The following is a 19,271-nucleotide window of genomic DNA, read 5'->3' as shown; positions in this document are numbered from 1 at the left end:
AATGATCTCTTTCCCTTTGAAGATACCTATATTTGACGCTGTCTAATTTTTTTTCATTTTCTTCTAGAAATCCCTTGGGCTCTGGATCTCATTTCTGAATGGTTTGAGTATTTGCTTTTTTTGTAACAAAATGTTAATTATTATATTTATTAAAGCATAATGTCAAGGAAGCAATTATCTGGTTGTGAATTGCATGATAGCTAAAGACAAGATGACTGGCCCTAGCACAGTGTTGCTTTGAGAGATTACTATTCTTTCTTTTTATCCCTTTGAAGTTATTGCATGGTAAGCATGAAAGATGAGAGCTAAGGCTTGCAGCATCACTGATGAAAATTCAATGTTTAGAGAGCACTTTGAAGTTTTTCTGGTACTGGAGCTGGTTACTAATCAAAAAGACTGGATTTCTAAAGTATTTTTTCATAAGCAGTCTTTTAAAATTTGTTTATTAATCTTCTTATTGTAGTGAGACATTTTTACGTTATATTAGGAAAGCTAAAGTTTGGGTAAATAATATGTTTAAAGGTGAGACAGAAGATAGATAAAATCAATGTGCCCTAGTTGCAAAAGGCATGTTTACTTTCCATGATGAAGAAAAATATTTACAAATCAAAGCATGCTTTAAATACTTACCCATGCTAAGAATTTAAATAAGCACACTCATAGACTTCTAAGTTAGTAAAAGCAGGGGTTTAGAGCAGGAACTTCACCTACTTTCAATAAAAGTTCAGTCAAGGGAACTAAGGTTCTGAAAAATGGACAACTCCAAGACTTAAAAAGGCAAAGAAAAGCAAACAAACAAATAAAGCCTTAATACATGAGGCAAATGCAGAAGTCAGGAAGCACAGCCAATTCAATTAATAAGTGCATTCTCTATTTATGTTTTCTGAGCCCTCCAGATTACTACATCAACCTATCCACATATTTCTAAAGCCTATGCAAAAGAAAAATTCCTTTTATGAATCCAATTGTCCTTTCCTTTTTAAAATGAGGAAACAAATTTAAGGAAAGCACCGTGTTGGCTCTACTTTAGAATTACATGAATACTACCCAAATTTCCATCCATATATAAAGGTGTTTAGAGAAACTCCAGATAATACCCCATTTAGTAAAGGAATTGTATTCCAAACATCTGTTATTAAGTTACTTGTTTGGAGTTAGGAATCTATCATCTAGAGATAGCACTGTATGTGGTAGTTAAGTTCCCTAAATAGTCCACACATATTCATTTAGTTCTGAGTTCTGGGTTAAAGGCTTTAGGTTGTGTAAGACAGAAAAGAGTCTCTTCTCCTGCATGGCTGAATTTTCTTTAGCATTCTTCATCCTTACTTTCTAACTATTCTCAGAGCCCCCTCCCTGGACAGGTGGGAACTAGATATTGCCTCAGTCAAATATCCATGACCTATTGGTGATGCAGAAGAGTTTAAACACTGACCGCCAAAAACAATCACCCTTCAAACCACACTCCACCTTTCCCCTGGTCATGCCATCCACTCCTGCAGTATAACTGGTGTCACCTGAGTGTTGGGAGCAGTGAGGTCAAGGATGAGAATAGAAGTCCCACGTGCTGTGAGAGATGTCACCTATGTCTAGCTCTGCTGTGTTAGGCATGCATCTGTGAACCTAATGTGTAGCTTTTCTAAATCTCCTCAGGTTTTCCTTTTGTTACCTTGCAGAGCTGTGGTGATGGTTTAGGGGAACATAGTGTTTCCTCCCCATTAACCTTTTATCTACTTTAACTACTGTGTGTATGAATTAGTGGTCATTTACAACCCCTAAAGGAAATTTTATTTTCACTTTGCAATTGCTTTTTTATTGAGATTTAATTCAAATGTCATAAAATTCATATTCTTAAAGTGTACAATTCAGTATATTGTACAATATATTCACATAGTTTTAATATGTTCACAAAGTTATATGACATCAAGAATGGTAGTTTTTAAGCTGATGCTTATTAACTAATAAAATGAAGACAATAGCTAATATTTTCTGAGGGCTTATTACATGCCAGACACCATAATTGCTATGAATTCCTGGTCAGGTAACAAAATAAAATGAAAATAAAGGAAAATCAGGCAGTCTGTGGAAGACTGCCTTGGAACCTCTCTTTTCCCCTCCCCACCCTGCATCCCATGTCCCAAATGCTCTCCCTAAAGATGATCTTGCTTTCATAGCTTTTTCTTGTGTATTACTTTGACTTCTAAAATGAAATATTTTTGTAACTGATGTCACAACAGCTAAGACTTTCACAGAGGGGCATGAAAAGCAGAAAGAAAACACCATTTATAAATAGTACCTTTCGATATGACAAACTTCTGGATTATTTAAAAATATTTAAATGAACCCTAAAACTAGCAAAAAGACCTACTTGACATTTAAGCAATGGAGACTCCCCAAGGATAAAAATGCTTCTTAGAATATGGCACTCATTTTAAAGTTGGATAAATCGGCTAAAAACCTGCTACTGGATTTGCTCCTGAATTGCCACACAACAAATTAAGACCCATTCTTTCTCTCCTTCTTTATTAAGGTGAAATTGATCTTTAAATGTCTTGTAAGCACCATGTTTCCCTTTTCCACCAAACATGAACCCATGAAAGACTGGAAAAACTCTTGCTGTTGAATGAAAATTTTAATTAAAAATTTGCATCTATTATGAGACTTGGTCCTCTGTGCATCACTGCCTCTCCCTGGTCCACTATACTCTCCGAACACAGGTTCCGACTTTGTTTACTATCAGATATACTGAGGAAGTCGTGAGCAGATTCAAATGCCTCCCACTCATTCATTCATTCATCACTCATTAATACTTATTCAATCCCTCCTTATTTAATTATGCCAAAAATAGAATCCCCCTTCTTATGAATCTTACAGTTTAGTTAAAGAGATAGTTATTAATCCAATAATGACACAAACAAAACTTGAAAAGTGTTTACAGTTGATAGACGAGGTGCCAGGTAAGTAAGATAAGGGGTACGTGCTTGGTCAGGGAGTGAGGATATGATGGTGGATTTAATATGTGAAGAATAAGAGCAAAAAGAAGAATGCTGTAGGCTGAGGTACTAACATTTGCAAAAGTTCTCTGATGGCGGAAGGGGAGGACGATCTCAAATGACTTAAAGAAAGCCAGTGGCTAAAGTTCAGCCAATGAAGAGGAATGTGGTACAAGAGGAGAATGAATGGGGTTTGTGGGCCAAGTTAACGATTTAGACTCTTTCTGTTAACAAAGCATCTGATAAAAGTTAATAAGTAGAGACTTGACTGATAAAAGATTAAATTGGCGAGAGTGCAGGAGAGGATGCTCATGGACAAATTAGTGTTACTACTGTTTCGATGACAGGTAGTGATAGCTTGTGACACTCGTGTAAAAGGAGAGAAGTGAGCAGATTCAAGATATACTTAAGATATAAAATCACCCTTACTTGATGCTGGGTTGAAAATGGAGATATAAGGGAGAAAGAGGATTTCTGGCCTATGGCATTTAGTGACAGGGAGAACGTTAGAAGAGGATCTGGTTTGTTGATATAGAAAGAACCTGGGTTCAATTTTAAGCGCATTAAACTTGTATTGCTACAAGGAGATGTCAAATAGGCAGGTAGGCATGTTTTCATTGAGTATATTTCTGAAGAGATATGAGTTTATGAAAACTATACAGACCCATGGACATCTGAATAATCTCTGGTTTATTTCAAAGATATCCCTACGAAACTTTTTAAAACCAGCATGGGAAACAAATTCATTCTTTCATTGAAATAATATTTTATGAAATTACTTCTATGTACTAGGCACTGTATTAGAAAGTGGGGATAGATATTAGGCTATCTAAAAATACATTTCACAAATATTTGTGAAGTTCATATTAGATGCTAGGTACCTACATCAGCAATAAGTTGCAGCAATGAACAAAGCAACTAAGTACTTTCTCTCTTAGAACTTATATCCTGATACAGATAGATAATAAACCAACAGGTAACAAAAATATCACATCATCATAGGTGATGATAAATACTGATAAAAAGTCTATCACTCAATCTAAAACAATCAACTAAAGATATTGTTTGCTCAGGCAAGGGGAGGCTGAGCTCAGAAGACAGTTTATAAGCAAAGAAGAGAACTTATAAAAGGTTTTGTATAAGTATACAGTTTAGAAACTGGAGTGTTGGCTTTAGCTAGGGAAAAATATTTACCAGAGTAAGACTGTTGCTGGCTGACTGATTCTCAGAAATCTGTTTGTTGGACAAAAGCTGTTGCTGATTATCTGATTTTCAGGAGTTGATTGCAGGAGATGTTGCTGGTTTTCTTTCAGAAGTGTGTGAACTTTCATAATCAATCACTGACTAATCAAACGAGTTTAATACAGGCACACCTCACTTTATTGCACTTCTCGTTATTACATATTTTACAAATTGAAGGTTTGGCAACCTTGTATTAAGCAAGTGTATTAGTGTCATTTTTTCCAATAGCATTTGCTCCATTTATATCTCTGTGTTATATTTTGGTAATTCTCATGATATTGCAAGCTTTTTCATTATTATTACAATCATTGTGGTAGTTTGTAACTAGTGGTCTTTTATGTTACCACTATAATTGTTTTGGTAAAACAATTATAAAACAATGAATTTAATCGATAAATATTGTTTGTGTTCTGACTGATCCACTGACTGGCTGTTCTGCCATCTCTTTCCCTCTCCTCGGGCCTTCCTTTTCCTTAAGATACAACAATATTGAAATTAGGCCAATTAATAACCCTATAATAGCCTCTAAGTGTTCAGGTGAAAGGAAGAGTTGCAAGTCTCTCACCTCTCTCACCTTAAATTCACCTTAGCGGCGAAGGCAGGTGGAAAGCACCAGTTACTGAAGTGAAGGAAAAGGAAAAGTTCTTCAGGAAAATTAAAAGTGCTACCCCAGCGAACATATGAATGATAAGAAAGCAAAAAACAAACAAAACAAAACAGCCTTATTGCTGATATGGAGAAAGTTTTAGTGATCTGGATAGAAGATCAAACCACCCACATCATTCCCTTAGGCCAAAGCCTAATCCAGATAAAATTTATTTAACTCTCATAAATTCTAAGAAGGCTGAGAGAATGAGGAAGTAGAAGAAGAAAAATCTGAAACTAGGAGAAGTTGGTTCATGGAGTTTAAAGGAAGAAACAGTCTCCATAACATGGAAGTGTAAGGAGAAACAGCAAGTGCTGATGTAGAAGCCACAGAAAGTTATACAGAATGTCTAGCTAAGTTCATCAATGAAGGTGGCTACACTAAACAACAGGTTTTCAATGTTGATGAATCAGCCTGCTATTGGAGAAGATGTCACCTAGGATTTTCACAGCTAGAGCAAAGTCAATGCATGCTTATGAAGCTTCAAAGTACATGCTGACTCTTCCATTAGGGGCTAAGGCAACTGTGACTTCAAGTTGAAGTCAATACTCATTTACTATTCTGCAAATTCTACTGCTCTTAAGACTTATGCTAAATCAACTCTGCCTGTGTTCTACAAATGGAACAACAAAGCCTGAGTGACAGCACATGTTTACTGAATACTCTAAACCCACTGTTACCATTGTTCAGAAAAAAAATTCAATATGTTCCTCCTCATTGACAATGCACCTGGTACTTCAAGAGTTCTGAAGATGAACAATGTTGTTAATGGTGTTCTCACGTCTGCTAACACAACATCCATTCTGCAACATCAAGGAGTAATTTCAACATTCAATCCTTATTCTTTAAGAGATACATTTTGTAAGGCCACAGATAATGATTCCTCAGATGTATCTTGGCAAAGTAAATGAAAATCTTCTAGAAAGGATTCACCATTCTAGATGCCATTAGGAACATCATGATTCATGGGAAGAGGTCAAAATATTAACAGGAATTTAGAAGAAATTGATTCCAACCCTCAAGGGGTTCAAGACTTCAGTGGAATATGTAAGTGCAGATGTGGTGGAAATAGCAAGAGAATGAGAAATAGAAGTGGAACCTAAAGATGTGACTGACTGCTCTAATCTCATAATCAAACTTTAAAGGATAAGAAATGTAAAGATACTTTTAATGGATGAGCAAAGAAAGTGGTTTCTTGTGATGGAAATCTACTCCTGGTGAAGATGCTATGATGACTGTTGAAATGATGACAAGAAATTTAGAATATTACATCAGTTTGGTTGATAAAGCAGCAGCAGCAAAGTTTGAGATGATTGAAATTTCGAGAGTAGTTCTATTGTCGGTAAAATGCTATCAGACAGACAAAGAGAAATCGTTTGTAAAAGGAAGAGCCAGTTGATGTGGCAAACTTCTTGTTGTCTCATTCTAAGAAATTGCCACAGACACCCCATCCTTCAGCAACCACCACTCTGATCAATCAGCAGCCATCAACACTGAGGTAGGACTTTCCACCAGCAAAGATTATAACTCACTGAGGGCTCAGATGATGATTAGCATTTTTTAGTAATAATGCATTTTTAATCAAGATATACACATTACTGTATTGGCTATAATGTTACTGCACAATTAATAGACTAGAGTATAGTGTAAACACAAGTTTTACATGTACTGAGAAATCAAAACATTTGTGTGTCTCATCTTACTGCACTTAACTGCAATATTTGCTTTATTGCAGTGGCCTGGAACTGAATCCACAATATCTCCCAAGTACTTTTGCCTTGGTTTTGATTACTACTCATTGCTATAATGAACAATCAGTTATTTCCTAGGAGGGTGAAAATTTTATATTCCCAAAACCATGAAGAAAATAATTCAAAAATAGAGAAATGAAGCTGCTGTTATATTTGAGCAGCAATAGGAAATAAAGCAAAAATTTGTAAGATTATTTGGAAAAAGAGAGTTCCGAGCAGATGGAAAAGCAAGTGCAAGGGTTCTGAATCAAGAGGCTGCTGGACAAGTTTAAGAAGCCCAGCAAGCCAGTATAGCTGGAGTATAGTAAGCCCAACAGAGAGAGGTTTGAGTTACAGTAGAAAATGTGGCCAGCGGCCAGATTATATAGAGCCTTGCTAGGCAAAGAATGAAGAGTAATTGACAATCTCTGGCTTCTGATTTGATGTAGGATGTAAGAAATACTAAGAACTCAAGGATAAAGCCCCAGTTTCTGTTGTGGCCACACCACTCACCCAAATAGGTGTAATTCAATGTTATAGGTGCTCTGATTAAAAAAAAAAATCAAAGACATTAAGGGTGGGAGTTCAGAACCCTTAGAGAGTAGATAAAAACATTTGAGGTGAGTGTGTGCCCTCCAGGCCAGGTGGGGTAAAGCCAGGAAGTATGGCTGGGAGAACATTTCAAGCCAAGAGCACAGCACAAATGTGGTAAGTGAGAAACACCATTCTCAGCAACAAGAATGAAAAGGACACAGGAGTTCAGGATGCACCTAATAAGTTCATAGTTTTCTTAGACAATGAGGCCATGCTCTCCCATTCAGCTGTAGTGGGAAATTGTAGTGCTAGATCATGATTCAAAGAACAGCTCCTACTCCTGAATGCATGCTCTATGTCTACACTTGACCAAAGCATTCTCTAAGGGCTTTGAAAAGTTATTTAGAAGCTAGATTGAACTCAGAAGCTGAGTGTGAGTGAAACAAAAGGTATGGGAAAAACAAAACAAAAAAAACCCTGAAAAACTTGAATATTCCTCCCAATCCAGAACTTCCTTGAGGAAAGAAACTAAAATTCATCAGATAAATCACTTGTATTTCCCTACAAAAGAGAGGTTTTGATAGATGATATAAAGAATCAGATATAGTCTTGAGAAAATATACAGCCGTTCATTAAAATTCTGATTTGTTGGAACATTAATTAGAAGTTTATAGATAGAGAGGATTAAGATGGCAGAATAGAAGGACTGGAGCTCAACTTCTCTCCTAAAAACAACAAAATTCACAATTAAAAGCTGAGCAATCCCCACCCAAATGGACTGGAAACCTTAAAAAAGATATCCTACTCCAGAAGAAAATGAGGAGGCCACATCAAGAGGTAGGAGGGGTGATTTCGTGATATAAACAACCCCATACCTCCTGGGTGGGGAGCTCCACAGGCTGGAAACTAACTGGTTCACAGAGAGAGACTCACCTACAGGAGTGAGAGTTTTGAGCCCCACATCAAACCCTCACATGTGAGGATCCGGCACTGGGAGAAAGAGCCTTGGAGCATCTGGCATTGAAGGCCAGTGGGGCTTGTGTGCAGGAGCTCCACAGGACTGGGGGAAACGGAGACCCCATTCTTAAAAGGTGCACATGGACTTTCACATGCATTGGGTCCCAGGGCAAAGCAAAATCTCCATGGGAATCTGGGTCAAACCTGACTGCAGTTCTTAGAGGATTTCCTGGGAAAACAGGGGTGAATGTGGCTTGCTGTGAGGGAGGGACATTGAAGGCAAAGCTCTTGGGAATATTCAGCAGCTGCCTTTCTCTGGAGGGGGCCATTTTGGGAAAATCTGGCCCCACCCATCAGTCATTTCTGAGAAGCCCCAGGGCAAACAACAATCCAGGTGGGATCACAGCCCCACCCCTCAGTAAACAGGCTGCCTAAAGACCCCTCAGGCACACAGCTGCCTATAATCCCATCCAGAGACTAAGCCCCACCCACCAGAGGGGTTAGAATCAGCTCCACCTACCAGAGGGTAGGCATCAGCCCCTCCCATCACGAAGCCTACATACTGACTTCAGCCACAAGGGGGGGGCGGACACCAGAAGTAGGACAGGCTACAACCCTTTTATCTGTAAAAAAGTCACCACACCAAAAACCTATAAAAAAATGAAAAGACAGAGAACTGTAACTCAGAGGAGGGAGAAAGGAATAAACCCAGAAAATCGGCTAAGCGATGAGGAGATTCTCAGCCTCCAGGAAAAAGACTTTAGATCGTTGATGCTGAAGATGATGCAAGACATTGAAAATAAACTGGAGGCAAAGATGGATAACTTACTGGAAACACTGACCAAAGAGATACAAGATAGAAAACTTAAACAAGAAGAGATGCAAAATACAATAACTGAAATAAAAAATTCACTAGAAGCAACCAACAGCAGAATACAGGAGGCAGAAGAACAAATAAGCGAGGTGGAGGACAGATTAGTGGAAATTATGGATGCAGAACAGAAAAGAGAAAAAAGACTGAAAACAAAGAGAGTCTCAGAGATCTCTGGGACAATGTTAAACGCACCAATATCCATATTATAGGGGTGCCAGAAGGAGAAGAGAGAGAGAAGGGGACAGAAAAAATATTCCAAGAGATAATAGCTGAAAACTTCCATAAAATGGGAAAGGAACCACTCATTCAAATCCAGAGAGCACAACGAGTACCATATAAAATAAACCCAAGGAGGAATACACCAAGACACATATTAATCAAACTGACCAAAATTAAAGACAAAGAGAAAATCTTGAAAGCAGCTAGGGAAAAGAAACAAGTAACATACAAGGGAACCCCAATAAGGTTATTGGCAGATTTTTCAGCAGAAACTCTTCAGGCCAGAAGGGAGTGGCATGATATACTTAACGTGATGAAAGGAAAAAACCTCCAACCAAGATTACTTTACCCAGCAAGGCTCTCATTCAGATTTGAAGGAGAAATCAAAACCTTCACAGATAAGCAAACGTTGAGAGAATTCAGCAACACTAAACCAGCCTTACAACAAATACTAAAGGAACTTCTCTAGGCAGAAAAGAAAAGACAGCAACAGGAAACAAAAATACCACAAATGACAAGGCTCACAAGTAAAGGTGAGCCTTGCAATTAAGAGAACAACAACTTAAAACAATCTCATATACATATAGACTCTTATATCAAAACTTCAGAATAACTGCACACCAAAAATCTACAATTGATACACAAACAAGGAATCTCTGAAGAAGAAATATATCTCATAGAAAATAAGTGCATAATCCACCATGAAGGGGGTCATTTGACATCATTCTTGGAATGCTGAAGTCTTCTTACATCTGATTCTGATTTCCTCTCCATCAAAGAATTTATGATAATTATAATTAAATAATACAACTGTACAATTAAATAATATAGGTCTACAATTGTATTATTCATAACCATTTCTCTTCATGGTACAATGTAAAGTCTATAATGCCTTGTTTATCACATTACCTAGAATGGTGTAATGCCTTTATTGAAGAATCAATGAGAGGTAACAAATTGTGAGGACATATTCATATAGTTACACTGTTTTTTAACCAACTTATGCATTTTATACTTATTTTCAGAGGGTGTATTATTTTTGCTATTCTTACCAGTTAAGTTATTCTTTTTCTTATGCTATATAAAATATTTAATGGTATATAAAGCTTTCTTCTTTATAAATTTTAGTTGCATAATACACACAATTTTAATATAATGCTAATTTTTAAAGAAAAATTGAAATGTAATAGATAATACTAAATAGTAAAGATGAAAGCCATACAAAATGGGATAAAGTATAGAATAAATTTCCTATTTGTCTCAGCATATTTTCCATTCCACTTCTCCAAAAGGAGTCACTTAATATGTTTCTTAAGATCCATGATATAATAATCTGTGTGAATGTAACTATGTTTAAATATATGTATTTTATTTTGTAAAAAAAAAAAAAAATTTAAAGAACAGGCATTCTTCCTAAACCATGCAAACCAATCACTAGATATAATTGAACATGAAAAGAAAATTGTATACAGTGATGAATATATTTGCTTTGGAATTAGTTAACTAGCTAGTTACCTACAATTATAAAAGAGCTATGAAGATACAGCTGAAGGGTAAGATTTAAAATGTTCTTTAATTACTGTATGATAGATAGTTTCTTACCACTATGCACCCAGAATTGTCAATTCAAACTGTTTCCAATTTGAATTCTACCAAGTTTTCTTAATTTAAAAAAAAAAAAAAAAAAAAAAAAGCTGAGACCTTTAGATTACCTATTGTAAACAGGACTCACAGGATGCCTCTGGGGTTCCCTTCTAGGAGGCATGAAGACAGTTAAGGCTGTGTGTAGCTGAAACATTGGTATATATATGTGCTAAGGTCATTCTCAGCTCCATTCTACTTGTTACTGCATTCTTTTTCTATTGCCCCATAAATCCCCTTCTAAACTCTTATTAAAGACAGACCCTCACTCGAGGTGGAGTGACCTGAAAAAATAAATAAATAAATAAAAATAAGCCTATTATAAAGTAAAGAAGTTTATATATGTTTATTTTAGAGTAGTTGATTATTAAAATGAGATTAAACCTAGGACATAACATTTTAATACTTCAAAATTTACTCTTATTTGTATTTTTTCAGTTCTGTCATAGTCTTTAATTTTTTAAATTAGAGGGAAAAGAAAGTATTGTTTATAATAATTTGAGTTCTCAAGTTCAGAAATTTTCCCTTTATATAAACTGTGATTTTGTCCTTCTAACATTTTGTTTTAAAATCTGATTTTTTATTAAAAAATCATTTTGAATAAAAATTCTCTAAAAGCAAATGGACTTTGTTTTTTATACTATAACTTTTTTTTTGCCATAGAAAAAGTGACTTAGTAACATGTGCAATAGTTCATCCAACTACTCAGGTGTTAAATTTGGACATCACATATTTAAATAATTTAGGAATCCATGAAGTATTTTTAAGAAATAAATGAATTAAAATCCTGTTTTTAAAAAAATGAGAAAACCACATTAGGTCTTGGTGACTGAGCCAGTGTTTTATAACTATCTGCTAAGTATGATTATCAAAACAATTGAAGATACATTTTGGGGGCATTTTCCACTTAATTATAAATATCCATTTTCAAAGATCAGTTACAAGTATAAGAGATTTCAAATATGAAAATATGGCATTTTGCCTGGAAATAAACATGAGGACATAATTTGTTCTGTGAGTACAGAATATGTGTTAGAAACTAACATCAATATGCACTTCTCAGACATTGTGCTAGACTTCTCACATGCAATTCTCATCTAATTTTAGTGCAATACAACAAAATGGTTGTTATAAGCCCCAAAGCACAGATGAAGATAAGAATGAATGCTCAGGAAAGTTAAGTAACTTGCCAAATTTTATGGAGTTATTAGTTTTGTCTTCTATAATGAGAATATGAGTGGACAAGAAATGGCAAAATGAGAAATTTTAAAGCACATAAAAGGGGAATTCAGGAATCTAGAAGTGTCTCATCCATTTAAGATCTGAATAAGTAATATTTTCATCAACACTATGAGCTATCTCTATTTTGAAAACAACAGGTAAACTACTTAAAATCTGTCATCCACTAATTATATATCTCTGGTGTCATTTTTGTGGATACCTCTGTGGTTACTACTCTATATGCCAGATTAAGTAGGTAATAGGTAAACATGAAAAAAAAAAATCTCTTTGAGAAAAAAGTTTAAATTTTACTGGAGTAAGCTTTTTAAAAAACTTTGTCAAACATAATAGATTTAGAAAATATTTCCTGATATCACTAAATCATAAAGTCTACCATGTAATTGCTTTTAAAAATTAATTTTAGCATAATCAAATAGTACATATACTCGGGATTCATTTTGGTAGCTGTATCATATTCACAAGTATTTTGTGATGTAAGATGTAAAACACATTACATTTTTATGTATGTTGAAAGCTAGCAGTAGAAAATACAGACTAATAGAGATATTAAATGATTCTTACTTAAGTAACCAAGTTGTTCAAAACCCAATTTATACACATATAGATAACATATACTTTTAATGTCTTTCATACTGCAGATGGCAGCAACACTTCATATTATCAGCTCTGCTCAGCTATATGAGCAGACTCATAGAAATACAAATTTCTATAGAATATTCACTTTGTTCTCTCTATAATATGGAAAGGAAAATGTGCTGATTTTGTACATAGGAGAGTGAAATTTGATGTTATACTTCCTATCAAACAAAAAATAGACCATTATGATTGCAATTATGCACAACATAAAAGCTCAGTAATTTCTCTCTTTTTTTTTTTTTTCTGTCTTTTTGTCTTTTCTAGGGCCGCACCCTCGACATATGGAGGTTCCCAGGCTAGGGGTCTAATCAGAGCCATAGCCACCAGCCTATGCCACAGCCACAGCAACGCAGGATCTGAGCCATGTCTGCGACCTACACCACAGCTCACTGCAATGCCAGATCCTTAACCCACTGAGCGAGGCCAGGGATTGAACCTACAACCTCATGGTTCCTAGTCAGATTCGTTTATCACTGAGCCGCGACGGGAACTCCTAGTAATTTCTATTTTTAATGAACAGACCAAATACACTTTTACAATTTCAATTTAGTGAATGTACATATTCCTATTTTTGTATATACTCCTAATTTTCCAAGAAAATTTAGTAATACTGCTATCAAAGAGTTAATTATCATAAAGCTTAAGCATACAATAAAAAACAGATTCCCAAATCTGATTTGCTCTTTCTCATTTAAGAGATCTAAAATTATTTATAATCACGCAGGAAATATCTTCTCTTTGGTCACCTGTATGTTGCATCTTGATCATCTCCACAGGTAATGTCTAGGCAAAGCCATGGTACATACATGGAGTCAAACCTGTTGCAGAATTGGTGATTCAAGGCCATCAAGCAAGGGTGAGTAGGTCTCATCATGGATGGGAACATCCCACCACTTTAAAATAGGTTTTTAGATGATAAAGTGATAGGGACGTAAGGACCATAATTAATATTTTATCCAAAATGGTGAGAGAAGGAAGAGCAGTAGGGAAAATGCAATGTACAATACAGAGAAATCAACTTTATCCCATACCAGTGATTTTTTTCAATCAAGGCTGAAATGTTCAATGTGGACAAAACTTTTTTTTTTTTTTTTTTTTTTTTTTTTTTTTTTTTTTTTTTTTTTAGCACCAATGGCCAGGTCTCGTTCCAGACTAATTAAGTTAAAATCCCTAGGAATGTTCCCTGGGCCATTGTATTCTTTATTTAAAATATTCCCAGTAATACAAATGTTCAACGAGTGCTGCAAACAATTTCTATTTCAATGCTGACAAAACAGTATAAGGTTTATTTTCAAGTCCAGATTCCAAATTTGGTATTCAAAAACTTCAGTAATTTGTCTCTGATTTACCTCCATAAACTTCCCAGGAGTCTGAGCCTTTAATAATGCACTCATGTCCCACTGGGATCCTTGTGCAGATCCCAGCCAACTCCTTTAACCCATGTTTCCAATGTATCGAGTGACTGCACAATCACAATAGAGGTGTCATATATATATATTGGTAGAATTCTTTAGAGTACTTTAAAGCACTTCCACACATATGAATGATCTGAGCGGCCTCTCAGGAACAGTTTTAATCATGCACAATTTGTAGAATGTCCAAGCACAATCTCCATATACTGAAGTTAAAGAAAATAAGAAGTAGAAAAATGACTTTTTTTCTACTTCATGTCCACAGGTCTTTTTACCATAGAGGAGTTTGCATGAAAAAACTATTGATAAATATGTAAAATGCTCAACCATAGTGAGGAGAGTAATAAATTATGGTTCACACATCTCATGGTATTTTTTAAAAATAGATTATAATTTAGTTGGGCAATAGATAGAATACAGACAAAAAAGAAAATATCTGTAATATAGTAGGTAAAGGAAAAGCAGATTACTTTGCAGAAGTTGGTAGAATTATGATCACTTTTTGTAAAATCAAAAATAATCACATGGCTTGTGAGTAAAGAAAAAGAGCACATTTTCTATTTGCTCTAGCGGAAGCATTCAATTATAAAAACCATACAGCTTTTTTTAGATATATATTTAAAAGCATGACAGGCATTATACAGGCCTATTTTATAAACAGCTATTCAAAAACTAAATTTTTTTCAGCTTCTTTGTATCTAAGGGTCTCCATGTAACTCAGATCTTGTCAATAAAACATAGCTAGAAGTCTATTAGGGCTTCCAGTAAATCATCTGCTGTTCTGTTATCTGCTAACAAGGGGAAAAATGGCTTTTTGAAACATGATGTGATGCTTGGAACTATAACAGCAATCTTAATGAGTCAGAAAGCCAATACGCTAAGGAAGGTAAATCAAATAACAGAAGGAATATGGGTCTTTGATGATATGACGTAGCTCTTGTACCTGTCCTGTACTATATCCCAAATTCTTAACCAGGATTATTAATATGCTTAAGAGATTATTTATTGCTTAAGATGCTAGTATTTAGGTTGACTGCAACAAGAAGCTGAAAAGTATTGCTATATGATACATCCATTTAGAAAAATTAAAATATGATTTTTAGATATAAAAATTATACCATACAATTTTAGAAGATGAAGATATTCTGTTTTGGAAAAAACACTATGAATTATGACAAAGGGAAAAAAAGCTGTAACATAAAAGAAGACCAATATAGTGCATATTTATAATGAAGCAAGAGCTTCTACCAATATATGGGACAAATATGTTAAAAGGAAACAGGCCTAACAATGAACATAAAATCCATTAAAAAGGAAATAGTGGCCAATAAAAATAAAATTATGTTCAAATAATTTATTAAAGAAAGAGATTAGAAAAGATTCAAAAGTTTAAATTATCCATTGTTATCAAATGTTCAAGAAATTAACACTTTTTACAAAGTCTTGGTAGAAGAATAAACTGAAATTAATCTGGAAGAAAATTTGGTATCAAGGGTAAAAAAATTTTTAATTATGTATTAGTTGAGCAAATAACTTTGTTTTCTTGGAATTTATTCTATAGATATGCTAAATAACTGCAAAAGCTTTCAAAGACGTATGTACCATGGGTTAACTTCAAAACTGCTTTAATATTCACAATAAAATGAATGGACACATTCTAAACATTCACCAATGGTACATTAATTAATAAAAAATCATTCACAAATAGAATGGATTTACCTTTTTAAAAATTCATTGACCAATAGACCTTTGGATGGGGGACAGGAGATGTGGGCAGGAGATAGGGAGAGAGTATGGAAAATATCCGTAATATAGAAAGTAGAGGAAAGGTAACTTTGCAGAGCTATCATTTGCTTTTGGTAAAAAAAAATATAGTAAATAAATATACACCATATCAGATATTCTTAAATTTAAAAATCTTGGAGTTCCCATTGTGGTTTAGCGGAAACAAATCCTACTAGTATCCATGAGGATGCAGGTTTGATTGCTGGCCTCACTCTGTGGGTTAGGGATCCAGCTTTGCCATGAGCTGTGGTGTAGGTCTCAGATGTGGCTCAGATCCCTCATTGCTGTGGTTGTGGTATAGGCCGGCAGCGGTAGCTCTGATTTGACCCCTAGCTGGGTAGCTTCCATATGCTGCGGGGTTCGGCCCTAAAAAAAAAAAAATCTGGAAGAATACACTCCAAAATTTTAATAGTGGTTATTTTGGAGTTGAGACAGGCATAATGAGGGAATAAATTACTACTTTATATATTTCTGTAATGTTTGAACAACAAACCCCCTGCACACCTACCATCCCCCCACACAATATTTAAAATGTAACTATCTTTAAAAAGCAATTATCCAGATTTGACTTGTAAACAAACATTTGTGACATTATCTTGAAATCACAGAAAACATTATTAAGCATAAAATTAAGAAACAGAATGACTCTTTTTTTCTATATGACAACTTCCAATCTTTTCAATTATGTTTTAAATGAGTCCATCTTTTATGCATATGTGTTTTTTCCACTGATTTATTTGGTCATAATGTCCAGCCTATAAATATGTACCAGGTTTGTTGGGATTTCTGATACTACCCATAATTTCAAAATTCCAGCCTGTTTTATTTTTTACAATGATTTTTATTTTTTCCATTATAGCTGATTTACAGTGTTCTGTCAATTTTTTGCTGCACAGCAAGGTGACACAGTCACACATACATGTATACATTCTTTTTTCTCACATTATCATGCTCCATCACAAGTGACCAGACATAGTTCCCGGTGCTATACAGCAGGATCCGATTGCTTATCCATTCCAAAGGCTATAGTTTGCATCTATTAACCCAGCCTGTTAATGTTCCCTTTCACATCATAATTCAGTAGCAGTCAGATTTGAGATAGTATTAATGGGCATCAGTACTCAATATGGGAAAGAATAAATATGCTTCTGTCAAAATATTAAATAGGACAAAATTTAAACTACAAAATTACTTATCTAAATTGTCATTAATACACATTGTAATCTTTTTGTTATTAGCTTATTTTCTCTTTTTTTTTTTTTTTTTTTTTGTCTTTTTGTCTTTTCTAGGACCGCACCCATGGCATATGGAAGTTCCTAGGCTAGGGGTCTAATTGGAGCTATAGCTGCCAGCCTATGCCAGAGCCACGCAATGCCAGATCCAAGCCACGTCAGTGACCTATACCACAGCTCACGGCAACACCAGATCCTTAACCCACTGAGCGAGGCCAGGGATTGAACCCACAACCTCATGGTTCCTAGTCAGATTTGTTAACCACTGCCCCACGACGGGAATTCCTTACTATCTTATTTTCAATCTATTAAGAAATGTGGTCAGAAGATAAACTGGAAAGAGAAGTTTATCTCTTACTGGATTGGTTTTGAGGTGCTTATGAAATATCAAAGTGAAGAAAATTGGCAGGTACCATCAGGAGAGAGCTTTAGCTCAAAGGTTTAAACTTGAGAATCAAAGCCATGAGTACATGACATAACCCACAAAAATATGTGGCATGAAAAGACAAAAGTGTCAGAAGTGGAAGGAGGCTGTGGGACACTATATTTTAAAACTGTGACGAGGAAGAACTGTCCACAAAGGACAGAGTAGAATTTCCTAGACACTAGCAGAAAAGACAACAGAGTATGACGTGACAGAAATTAAGAATACATTTTTATGAGGTATGTGGTAATTAACCATGCTTAATGGTAGAGTGAGGTTTTATTTTAAAGGCATGATTTATTTTCTTTGGACTTAGGCCTTCAAATATCAGGCCTTAAACAGGTAGGATTAAAAGGATTTGTTAAGGGTCCTAATTTAGTGCATTTGGGCATGATGAAAATAAAAGAATAGAGGAAGCGAGTAGAGATTTTTTTTTTTTTTTTTTTTTTTGCTTTGTAGGGCTGCACCTGGGGCATATGGAAGTTCCCAGGCTAGGGGTCTAATCAGAGCTACAGCTGCTGGCCACAGCCACAGCCACGCCAGATCCCAGCCTCGTCCTGCGACCTACACCACAGCTCACGGCAACACCACATCCTTAACCCACTGAGCAAGGCCTGGGATTGAAACTGCAACCTCATTGCTCCTAGTCGGATTCATTTCCACTGTGCCATAATGGGAACTCCAAAGAATATTTTTTAATGTAACAAAAGAAACTTGGAATTAATATAAAGAGCAAACATCAGCAATCACAAGGATCTGGAAGAAGATGGCAATGTCAGGTCCTAATTGGTCAGGGAGTATTTTATTATGCTGCAGAATCATTATGGGAAATTACATAAGCAAAGTCCATAGAATAATACACCAAAAATAATATACCCAAACAGGTGGCTAAACCAGTTATTCTGATGAGAATGCGGTCATTTTACCTGAATCAAGAGCATAAACATTTGTTTAATCTGAGTTAAAAGATTGAGCCTCAAATACCATTTTATTGAGTGATAATAAAAGATAAATAACAATGAAGATGTTGAATTATGGCTTCTAACTTTTCAATTGTTCCAGACTGTGTACATATAAATCTAGACATCATGGCTCCATATTAGATTTTAGAAAATGTAATGCATCAATTAAAGTCAGTAGATCAAATTTTAATTTCTTAAAACGTAATTATACAGTTAGAAAGCAGTTCTGGAGAACCATGTGGCCTGGAATTTTAAATATTGTTTTCATATTAAAATTATCATGCAAAAGTTCATGGTCATGCAAAAGGAAGAAATTATGTCTTCCTGTGTATTCACAACTGCCAATAATGAACTAAGTGGTCACCAAATGTCATAAATTCTATATTTTTACCTCTTATTTCTCTCTGTTCTTCTCCCTTTCTACTGTCACTCTCTTATTTCTGAACCTGCTTACTTCTGTCCTTGGCAAAAACCTCTCCTTCCTACAAACTAATCTCCATATATCTGATAGATTGACTTAAAGCAAGTATCTCAAAAAGTCACTTCCAGTTCAAGACAACTAAAAATAAGAACTTACCCACCTTTCTCCTAAGTCTCTAATAAAAGTAGGGTAAGTGAAGATAAAAAACCAGCAAGAGGCAGCCCAGTATACATGAACAGTCTACAATGGAGAAAAGCCCTTATTCCAGGGAGGTCCCTGGCTCACAGACAGCAGTGTGATGCAAGGTGGGGGTAGGAAGAACGT

The 19,271-nt window shown here is 35.3% G+C and overlaps 1 protein-coding gene across 1 annotated transcript in view; it reads left to right on the top strand.

Moving 5' to 3' along the window:
* The window catches only part of PLSCR5 (phospholipid scramblase family member 5), a 33,932-nt gene extending 26,024 nt beyond the window's left edge, over positions 1–7,908 (top strand). Inside the window, exon 8 of the mRNA XM_013982116.2 lies at positions 68–7,908. The gene's annotated coding sequence lies outside the window, so the exon portion shown is untranslated. The remainder of the gene's footprint in view (positions 1–67) is intronic.

This window comes from Sus scrofa, chromosome 13 (assembly GCF_000003025.6).
Source record: "Sus scrofa isolate TJ Tabasco breed Duroc chromosome 13, Sscrofa11.1, whole genome shotgun sequence".
Taxonomy (NCBI): domain Eukaryota; kingdom Metazoa; phylum Chordata; class Mammalia; order Artiodactyla; family Suidae; genus Sus; species Sus scrofa.
The sequence above is the reverse complement of the archived record's forward strand: the minus strand, read 5'-3'. Positions and strand labels throughout refer to the sequence as shown.